The sequence below is a fragment of the Chenopodium quinoa genome, unplaced genomic scaffold (genome assembly GCF_001683475.1).
Source record: "Chenopodium quinoa cultivar QQ74 unplaced genomic scaffold, ASM168347v1, whole genome shotgun sequence".
Classification (NCBI taxonomy): domain Eukaryota; kingdom Viridiplantae; phylum Streptophyta; class Magnoliopsida; order Caryophyllales; family Amaranthaceae; genus Chenopodium; species Chenopodium quinoa.
Genome location: NW_018744367.1, coordinates 8,361,703 through 8,372,307, shown reverse-complemented (window position 1 = coordinate 8,372,307; position 10,605 = coordinate 8,361,703).

Below are 10,605 nucleotides of genomic sequence, written 5' to 3'. Positions count from 1 at the left end.
TAAATTTAACCAACCAAGCTATACGTATACTTGTTGCGTTTGTTGTGAAGGTCGGCTGCTTTAACATGGCTGGCTGCCTCTTGCTTGATAGCTTGAGGAACGATGCCTAGGTGCCGCTTAGGATACACAAGTGAGTTTCTTTCCCATCTAACTTTACACTTGTCTTTTCTCATAATGCAAGTAAGCTAGCTTCTCTATATAGAAAATGAAAGACGAATAGATAATGGACAAGCTTGTTCCACTAATTAATAAAATAGTTAATAAACTAGTGGAGCTTTGCCGCCTGACATCATCCCCAAATTGAGTGGACCATCTCATAAAGCATAGCAAATACTTGGGAATTAATGATGGCGTTTATGGTGTATTGGAGTGTGAAATTAGTTGGCTTTCGTTGCAAGTAGCACAGCCCCACTCAACAGATTTAAAGAAACAAGTCGCCCTTTTTTTTTTTAATTCAAAATCATAATAATGATTTGATAATAATAATAGCCTACAAGCTTGACCATCCGACTCCTGTTATTCGGCCGTATGGCGTTTGTGGCACATGCGGGGCGGACTAGTTTTTATGGGATCCAGACCGACGGGAGGTGCCGCCTATCTGGCTCTCGTAATTTGATTGGGTATACCTCATGGAGGTATTATGAAGACTGTCTTGAAAATCGGTAGTAGTGGTCGACTCTAACAGTTGGTGATTCTTCTTTTGCTCGATTATCATTCGAGCATCAGAGTATGTTTTCCTTGATCCATCCAGTTGAATAAGGCGGATGGGCTTCCTCTTCCCTAGAGAAGGGAAGCGGTACTTTGTTAGGTCGATCACTGGCGCCTCTCTCCCCTTAGGTCTAGGGTGAGGAGTCACCTCCCGATCCTTTGCAGGTTTCTTCCTCCTAGATTGGGAGGGTCTTCTGGCCGACTGTTCCTTTGCAGGAACAGGCACCCTTCTATTGATCAAGTCTTGGATCTCTCCTTTGAAACTACTCATGAGGGCCATGAGTTCATTCCTGATTATAGGGGCAGATCCCTCGGCCGCCTGTTGATGATCAGGCGGCGGGCCGGCTGGTTTACTAGATTTAGCCAGGCAGTCTCCCTGTTCCCTCCTTTCGATGGGACGGGTGCGTCGAGCTCTAAGGGACCCGTCAGGGACCGTGTGAGTCTCAACTTCATATTCTTCGTCGGTATCCTAGTCTGACTGGACCAGGGGGTCGTCCATGGAACGCTTCTCTCTTAGAAGCGGTACAGACTGTGATACCATCTCGAAAGTACTCTCCCCACAGACGGCGCCAAAATGTTTCGGGGTTTTTTGATGTCCTGCGGGAGAGTTACAATTCCAGGACTGGTATCCTTGCGCCTGTACCTACAAAACAACGGAGACTCCTTGAGGTGGGAGCTCCGCCTCCACGGTCAAGTTAGTACTTGTTTGAGGAGTAATAAATGCGGAAAGTAAAGGTGGGAGATCTGGTTCCTCTAGGGGAGGAGTGATCAATGTGTTTAGACTTCTCTAGGTGAGAGTCATCAATTATTGAATCCCCTTTAATGAGGATTAATTAAGTATTTATAGTCTTGAGAAGCGTGTCAATCCTAGGTTTAGGTTAACCAGGGCAAATTGGGCTTCTCTCGGACTTTGGGCCTTGGTGGCCATTTTGCCTATTTAGCATATGGGAGGCCACGTGGCGTGGCCTGATTAGTCCATGTTGGACCTCTTAGGGTGACAAGTGGCGGACGCTGATTGACCCACGTGGTGGACACGTGGCAGGTCCGGATTGGTCCATTTGTCATGGGTAATTTTTACCCTAAACAGAAGGGTTAGAGTGTGCATTGATTTTTGGGATTTGAATTCAACATCACCAAAAGACTATTTTTTGTTGCCCCACATTGATGTTCTGGTTGATAACAGTATTACCGGACACGCCATGTTCTCATTCATGGACGGATTCTCAAGATACAACCAGATACTCATGTCAAAAGAGGATATGTCGAAAACTTCTTTTATCACCCCATGGGGGACCTTTTGTTATAGATAAATGCGCTTCGGATTAAAGAATGCTGGGGCCACCTATCAACAGGCTGCAACGACAATTTTGCATGATCTCATCCATGATATCATAGAGGTCTATGTTGACGACATGATTGTCAAAAGTCATGATCGTGAGACACACATCGATGCTCTAAATCACTTTTTGACAGAATTAGAAAATACAATCTAAGGTTAAATCCTCAAAAATGTGTATTCGGAGTAACTTCGGGAAAGCTTTTGGGTTTTGTTGTGGGTTAAGACGGAATTAAGGTAGTCTGACAAGGTAAAGGATATACAAGAGCTTCCCCCACCAAGAACAGAAAAAGAGATTCTAGGATTTCTTGGTAGAATCAAATATATTAGTAGGTTCATATCTCAATTATTAACTTAGTGTGAACCTATATTTAAGCTATTTAAGAAAAATATTCCTACAAAATGGAATGATGAATGTCAGGCTTCATTCGATTCAATGAAAGAATACCTCTCCAATCCTCCAGTTTTAATGCCGCCAAAATCGGGGCAGCCCGTAATATTATATCTTACTATCACGGAAACGGCCATGGAAGCTCTTTTGGCACAATACCAAGAGGGTACCAAGAAGGAAATAGCTATATTCTACCTAAGCGAAAAGTTCCTTGAGTATGAAATTAGATATAATCCTTTAGAGATAGCTTGCATTGCCCTTATTTACGCAACAAAGAAGCTTCGACATTATCTACAAGCACATACTACTTATCTAGTTTCAAGGTTAGAATCAATCAAGTATATCTTTGAGATACCGATCTTAAGGGAAAGAATAGCAAGGTGGCATGCAATATTGTCAGCATTTGACATTCAATGCGTGAACCAAAAGTCTGTCAAAGGAAGGGCTATATCTGAAGCTTTAGCTAATGGACCTATATCAAGTGATGAATTTGATGATGATTTTCCAGATGACCATATTTTCTATCTTAGTACGTCATACTGGAAAATGTACTTTGACGGAGCCTTCAACAGAAGGGGCAATGGTGCAGGAGTATTAGTAATTGATCCCTATGGAGTACATATCCCATTCGCTATAAAACTTAGTTTCCCAATGACGAATAACACAGCTGAATATGAAGCTTGCATTTACATAATTAAAGTTGCTTTAGCAGCTGGTGCAAAACATCTCACGGTATATGGTGATTCTTATCTCATAATTTCCTAAATAATTGGAGCTTAGAAAGTTCGGGACAAAAGGTTGCAAATGAACACGGAGTATCTTCAGCAATTTATCCCATATTTTGAAGAAATAGAGTTCTAGCATCTCCCCCTTGAGCATAATAGCTTCACCGATGCTTTGGAAAATCTTGCGGTGAATTTGAATTGGGATGATGATATAAAGGTACAATCGGTAACGATTGCAGAAAAAGAAATTTTGGTGGTTAATTTTGAACCAAAAATTGCTCTATTCAGGAAGATAATGAGGATACTTGGTATACTAATATTAAGAAGTATTCAATCCATGGGGAATATCCTAAGGGAAGCCACAAGAAAGATCAGTTAGCTATTCGAAGGCTAGCTTCTCATTTCACGACATTAAAAGGTTTGTTGTATCATAAAAGTTTTGATGGAAACCTGTAATTATGCATTGATGGGGAACAGACACAAAGGATTATGAAAGAATTGCATGGGGGAGAATGTGGACCTAATGTGAATGGAAGGATGCTTGCTCGGAAAATTCTTCGAGCAAGATATTATTGGACCACCTTAAAAAGTAATTGTATCAAATTTGTACAAACATGCAAAAAATGTCAGATATTTGCAAATCTTAATCATATGTCGCCGTAGTTTGAATAATTTTACTTCACCATGGCCCTTTTCCAGTTAGGGCATAGATATCATTGGGAAAATACATCCCAAAGCTTCGAACGGGCATCAATATATTTTGGTGGTTGTTGACTATTTTTCGAAATGGGTGGAGGCATCATCATATTCAAAACTAAGGGCAAAACAAGTCTCAAAATTTGTGATCAATAGCATCATATGCAGTATGGGGTAGTACCTTTTGAAATTATCTCTGACAATGGTTCGCAATTGGAAGGACATCTTAAAGAGACCTTTGAAAAGTACAAAATCAGGCATCACCAATCATCGCCATATCATCCTCAAACCAATGGAGCTATTGAAGTAGTTAACAAAACCATCAAGATGATAATCGCCAAGATGATAGATAAAGCTAGAGAATGGCCCGATAAACTTCCATATGCACTTTGGGGGTATAGAATATCCATTCGAACACCAACTGGGACTACTCCGTATTCTTTGGTATATGGAATGGACCCACTTCTTCCAATCGAGACAGAAATTCTATCGCTTTGCGTAATGAATGAAAGTGAGATATTTGAATAACAATGGTTTAAAGATCGATACGATGAACTTTCCCTAGCAAGTGAACAAAGGTTACAAGCCCTTCATAATATTCAACTCTATCAAAGACGCATTGCTCGGGATTTTAATAAAAAGGTCAAAGAAAGGAATATTCAAGAAGGAGACTTGGCACTTAAAGAAAATCAGGCACCAATTCATGATCCACGTGGAAAATTCAAGCTAAACTAGTCAGGTCCATTTCTGATTAAACACCTTACCCCAGCAGGAGCTGTAAAATTGATGGATCTTGATGGAAATGAGTTCATTCATTTCACCAACCTTGATCAATTAAAAAAGTATTATGCTTGATTTTCATCGATACAATGCTACATTTGCGAGATTCGCAAAATAAAAGAAAAAAAACGCGAATCTCCTACTGGTTTTGGATAGGCATATGTGTATCATGTTAGATTTAGATTTCATTCATGTTTGAATTCCGTGCCTAAGAGTCATATAGAAAAATTCATTATTATTAAAAGATCATGATCAACTCGATATCTAACAAAATATGATTACAACAAACAAACAAGAAATTTTATTTCATTCAAACATAACATAAACTCCCTCGCTCTTTGGCGAGATTACGATTACTTTTTTTTTAACCATAAAAACAACGACCCTGGCCACATTTAGGAAAAAAAACCCAATGCCTTTGGATATTTCTTTCTTTTTCGGAATTAAAAAAAAACAACACACACGCAAGGGAAATACGAGTACAAAAGCTAAAATATAATAGGAAAAACCCTTGTAAGAATTTGTTCAAGCATCATCCTCAGGGTCCTCCAACAACCATGTTGTAGTGTAAGGTAACACTGGAAGCTCATGGAGTTCAAGGAGTCGTTGAAGTTGGCCTGCTTGCCTCAAACATCTGCAAGGAAGGTAGAAAGTGACACGACACAATCCCGAAAGTTAAACCCCTCTGCACCTGCTAGTGCTAATTGTTATGGAACTTATATTGAGAAATGAAATAACCCATTCCACATCTTCTTCGGCAAAAAGATTTGTCCATGCACCGTCGTTGCAACATTGACGGAATATAGGAAAAAAAAACCTCTTTCTAGAATATGTCGGGTTTGGTAAGGAATTCAAGTAGGAAGCCAAGATAGCTTGAATTTCTCACATATCCAAAGTTGAAGCATAATTGGAAATCCTTTGACAAAATCCCCAGGGTTTTGCTTCAAATAGTCAATCCCCATCATGAGCTCGCCTAGAATGAGAGGTCCTAAACGGTTCCCTGCCTCACTTTATGACAACAAGCAAAGGCAGTGAACATGGAAAAAAAATAATGATTCTTTGAGTAAGACAAAGCCAAGCCATAAGAGGATGTAAGCCTTTTCTTGACACCATTGGAAATTTTTGTTGTAGGAAATCCCTAATGAGATAATGAAAAATTTTCAAGAAAATTCTCTAGCATTAAAATATCAAGCAGGCGATAATTGCTTACCATATTACATGGTATGCCTAGTAAGTCCTTCATAACTGCATCAGTTCCTCTTGGGTCAGCAGGATTAATCACACGACCTCGTTTAGAGAGACCTAATAAGCCCTCCACTTCCTCTAGCAGAGGGGTCATTTCTGTCTCTCCGAAACGGAAAACATGGCGTTCTTCATCCCAAAATTTAACAGCAGCATGAATCATATCATATCGAGGTTGAATATACAGAAGGGGAGTGATGGTTTTGGTAAAGACACTAGTATAAGGAGAAATACGAGGTGGAGAAATATCTTCTACCGCCCCTTTCAGGACTTATTCTCTTCACCTGAAACAAGAGATCTTTTCCATGGAGAATCCAATAAACATCCATCTAAATTTAGACATATGGGAGTTTTCTTCTAAAACCAGTGTTTGATTGGTACAAGGTTAAGCTAGTTTTCAACTGCACCCAAGCCAACATTTACGTTGCAATTGAGGAGAATTCCACTCTCTTTTTTTAGGCAGTTTTTCAATTGCACCCAAGCCTACATTTATGTTGCAATTGAGTGTGAATTTCACTCTCTTTTTAAGCCAGTTTTTCAACTGCACCCAAGCCAACATTTGTGTTGTAATTGAGTGAGAATTTCACTCTCTTTTTAAGCCAGTTTTTCAACCGCACCTAAGCCAACATGTGTGTTGCAATTTGTTAGTTGAGATGAACTCTACGAGAGGGGGGTGAACTGTGAGTGATTTCTTAGTGACTACTTTTACGGAATTAAAACAGAATAATAAAGGAACTTGCAATGCACGCACGATTTTACGAGAAAACCTTCCAAGGCGCAACTAGAAGTAAAACCTTGACCCTCCTCCAAGGGATTTCAAAGAAAACCAATCCACTATAATAGGGAAACATACCTAGTTACAACCTATTAAGCACAAACCTTTACTCACAAGTTCCAAACTGAACTTGCTACATAGTAGAACCCTATTCTACCCAACCTAAGTCCCTAACTTAGATTCACTCAGCACTCCAGGAGTACTCACACACTCAGCTTCAACCTTGAAGCTTACAATCTGTATGCAATATGCTAAACACTCACCCCAATACCAAAACGATACAAACCTTTGACTCTAATATGTGATATGAAATCTACACATGAAATCCGAGACTAAAATGACAAAGTTTAGACTTGGCAAACTTACACTTTTCGTTCTCTTCATATTTTTCACGCATAAGCTCACAAGTTGTGCAAATTATGAATTCTTCTTTATATACAAGTTGTACTCATATGTAAAGTAGGGTTTTCAAAAGATAGAAATTAATAAACTACCGTTTTCATAATCACAACAGTTAAATAAATCTTTAGAAGAAAATCTTTTGGAAAACATAACAAAGATATAATTTTAGAAAAGAATAATATCTTGTAAAACCGGATTGTATAAGATAAAATCTCTTGAAAATCTTTTCATAAAATTATATCTTTTATAAACTTTCCATATTTAATAGCTTGCCAAGCTTTGCCACGCCTCTAATAGATTCCATGCATAAACTAACCTTAACATATTTACAACAATCCTTAGAAGAATGAACTTAACAAAACAATTTTATTCTAAAGCTAGATCGTTTCATCAAACGTTGTAACTTAAGGATACTTGGGCTTCACGCAGACCAGGACTAAGTTATTGTCGTCTTCTATTCTCCAGCTCCTTGCTGGAACTCGCGAGCCAAGTTCTTATGGAACTTGCTGTCTTCAACGCAATCCAAGCTAATCATCTCAGCTTGCTGTTAAGCTCCTGTTAGGGAACTTCTCTTCGTGTTCTTGTTAGGGATCACAGATAGTTCCAGTGAGGAACTCTTCTTCCAATTTCTTTAACTTTCCTTTAGATCTCCTTGAGTCTTCTTAGATAGGTTACTCTTCCACTTCCAAAGTTAACTTCACCTATTATAATCAAACACTTAGAGAAATCGTATTAATTGAAGTTTGCTTTTATTCATCATCATCAAAACACTTAAGCTTCAACACAATTTATTGAGAATTTCACTCTCTTTTTAAGCCAGTTTTTCAACTGCACCCAAGCCAGCTTTAAGTTGCAATTAATTGAAAATCAATTGGGATTTTCTTTCTTTTCAAAAAAAAACATGCATTTAATCAAAATTTTGTGTCTTTTCTCAAACATTGAGTATCATTTTATTTAAACTCAATCAATATAGGGCAATCTGTAGACACCAAAATTTGATCTTATTATTATTATTATTATTATTATTATTATTAATGTCATTAATATTATTATTTTTATTTTTACTATTATAATTGTTATTTTTGTAACTATTATAATTATTTTGCAATCGGTTTTTTTTATTGTGTAATAATAACACGATTATATGCTAAAATGTTTTTTTTATAAACTTAATTACATCATTTAAGCTATTTAAAACAAAAAACACGAGTAATAACAATAATTTTTATTCATAATTTCTGAAATGCATGTTACAAGTTGTACTTCTAAACTCCTAAATTACAAAAACTCAAAGTACGGCTGACACCACATGCATTTTTGCTCTGCTCCACCGAAGTAATTTTAGACTTCACTTGTTAATTAGTAAGTAAATTAATGCAGCCATCAGGAGGACCACTAACCCTACAATGTACATGAAGTACACCCTTATCATTCTCATATCTTCTTCGAAGGTGGCCAAATTAATGTTGTTGTTTTTTTTTCAGGTAAGAAGGAAGGTAGAAGGGGATAAGAAATGTGTGGTGAATGGAAATTTGGACAAGGGTATCTTCTTTTTATAGTAAAAAGTGTGTACATTATACCGTATTTTAATACGTATGTGTATGACAATCGTATAGTATAAAAGTACGATATTTTGTCTAGCCAAGGTAATGTGTCAGTTTTATGGAACAATGTGTTATTGTTTGACCCTCCAAAGTATGATAAGTGTATTAGTATTTTTCATTTAGAGTGTTAGAGTATTTTATTTATTTAGTAAATTTTACGACCTGTGCACAATACTTGAATTTTGTCAGCCTACCTATAAAGTCAACTACTCCAAAGACTAGCACTCAATAAAGAGTAGGGAAATGACAAACATTCCCCTTTTCCTACAATAAAGATTGTCACCCTTAAAAAGTACTACACGTCATAGTGCTAAAAGGACCACCTTTGATGTACACTTTTTACCACTACGAGCCGCTGACTAAAGTAATATAGTCTTTCTATTCCGCAGTTAATATCAGGTCTGATAAATTTCAGTTCATGACCGGCTACCTCACCTAATATCTAAAATCACTTGGTGAAAACATGGATGTGAGTGATTCATTGGTGGCCACGGAATGATGATTGTGTGAATATAATGGCAATAATGTTCTCTTTGGTGGTAAATCCACCAAAGGTACTTTGCATGAGGATGTAGCGTACATTGGGGATCTTGCCTCTTTATTCCTGTGAGAAATAATTTATATTCTAACCTAAGCAATAACTAAGGAGTATAATTGTATTTCTTTTTTTTTTTTACACGTAGTCATTAATAGTGAGATAATACGACCCTAATAGATATAAATTTGTGTTTTGATAAAGTAAGACAGGATAAAAGTTTACACTTTTAAGGTTGTCCGATTAAAGGAATATTTTTTTTTTTAACCTTTGACCACATCAACTTTATGTTGTATGACTTTACATAATATATTTTACCCTTGACCATGTCAGCATAATGTTGTATGACTTTACATAGTATATATATATATATAAGTAATTTACATTACTTGATACCTCCCCTTTGTTAAAAAAGGGTCATTATTATTTGTAATACCTTTGCTTTATAAGATTTTGCCGTATAACTAGATGTCCTTTTGTAAATTTATATGTACGATCTAATAAGGGCAAAAGTTAATTTTTTCATGAATACATGTCAAGGTATAAGCTCTGAAAATATTTTATCCGGCCCTACTAGTATTGTAACCTTATACCTTTGAGTAGATTTCAGAGTTGATATCTTAAGGAGATGTTTATTTTATAAGTATTGTTTCAGTACCTTGGTGAGTGTAATGAATTCAGAGGTTCATGAATAATCACTTAAGTGGTTTAGGTACTCTGCCATTGTATACCACATGAGTATTTTTGAGTTTTGAAATGACAAGATTATATATATTTTTTCTTTTTGTAATACCATGGCATTTTAGATCTTTTTTTACTATATGATTACTAGAGTCTAATTTAGTTATGGCTTTCTTTATTTTATCAGTTAAGGTTTCTTAAAACAAGATTAATTAGTTTGTTATATATAAAACAAAAGAATTTAATAAAAAGATTTTCATTATTATCAAAATCTAGATATTTACAATCTAAACTCTTTAATTATCCTTTATTTATTTTTTATTTACAAATTAACTCTTTTCTTTTCCAAAATATCCCCCTAATTTTCTCATTTCAACACGCCAAAAATCCTACAAAACCTCTCTCAAAAAATTCTCTCTAAAAAATCCTTCTTTAATCTTTTGCTTTAGTTAAAATCTCTCTAATTTAGCTTTATTTTTAAATTATTAGCTTATAAAAAAAACATCATATAGGTAAACTACCATTTCTATATTTATTAAAGTATTGTTATTATCTCTAATTCCTATAAAAAAATCACAAAAAATATTTTTCTTTAAGTTCAATTATTATTGTTATTTCCCGGGCCGTAGCAAGGCCAGGGCAGGTGGGGCAACCTCCTTGGGCCCCCAGACCAAAAGCCCAACTTCAGTATATTTCAAGGCCCCAAAATAAATATTTATATAAAAAGAAG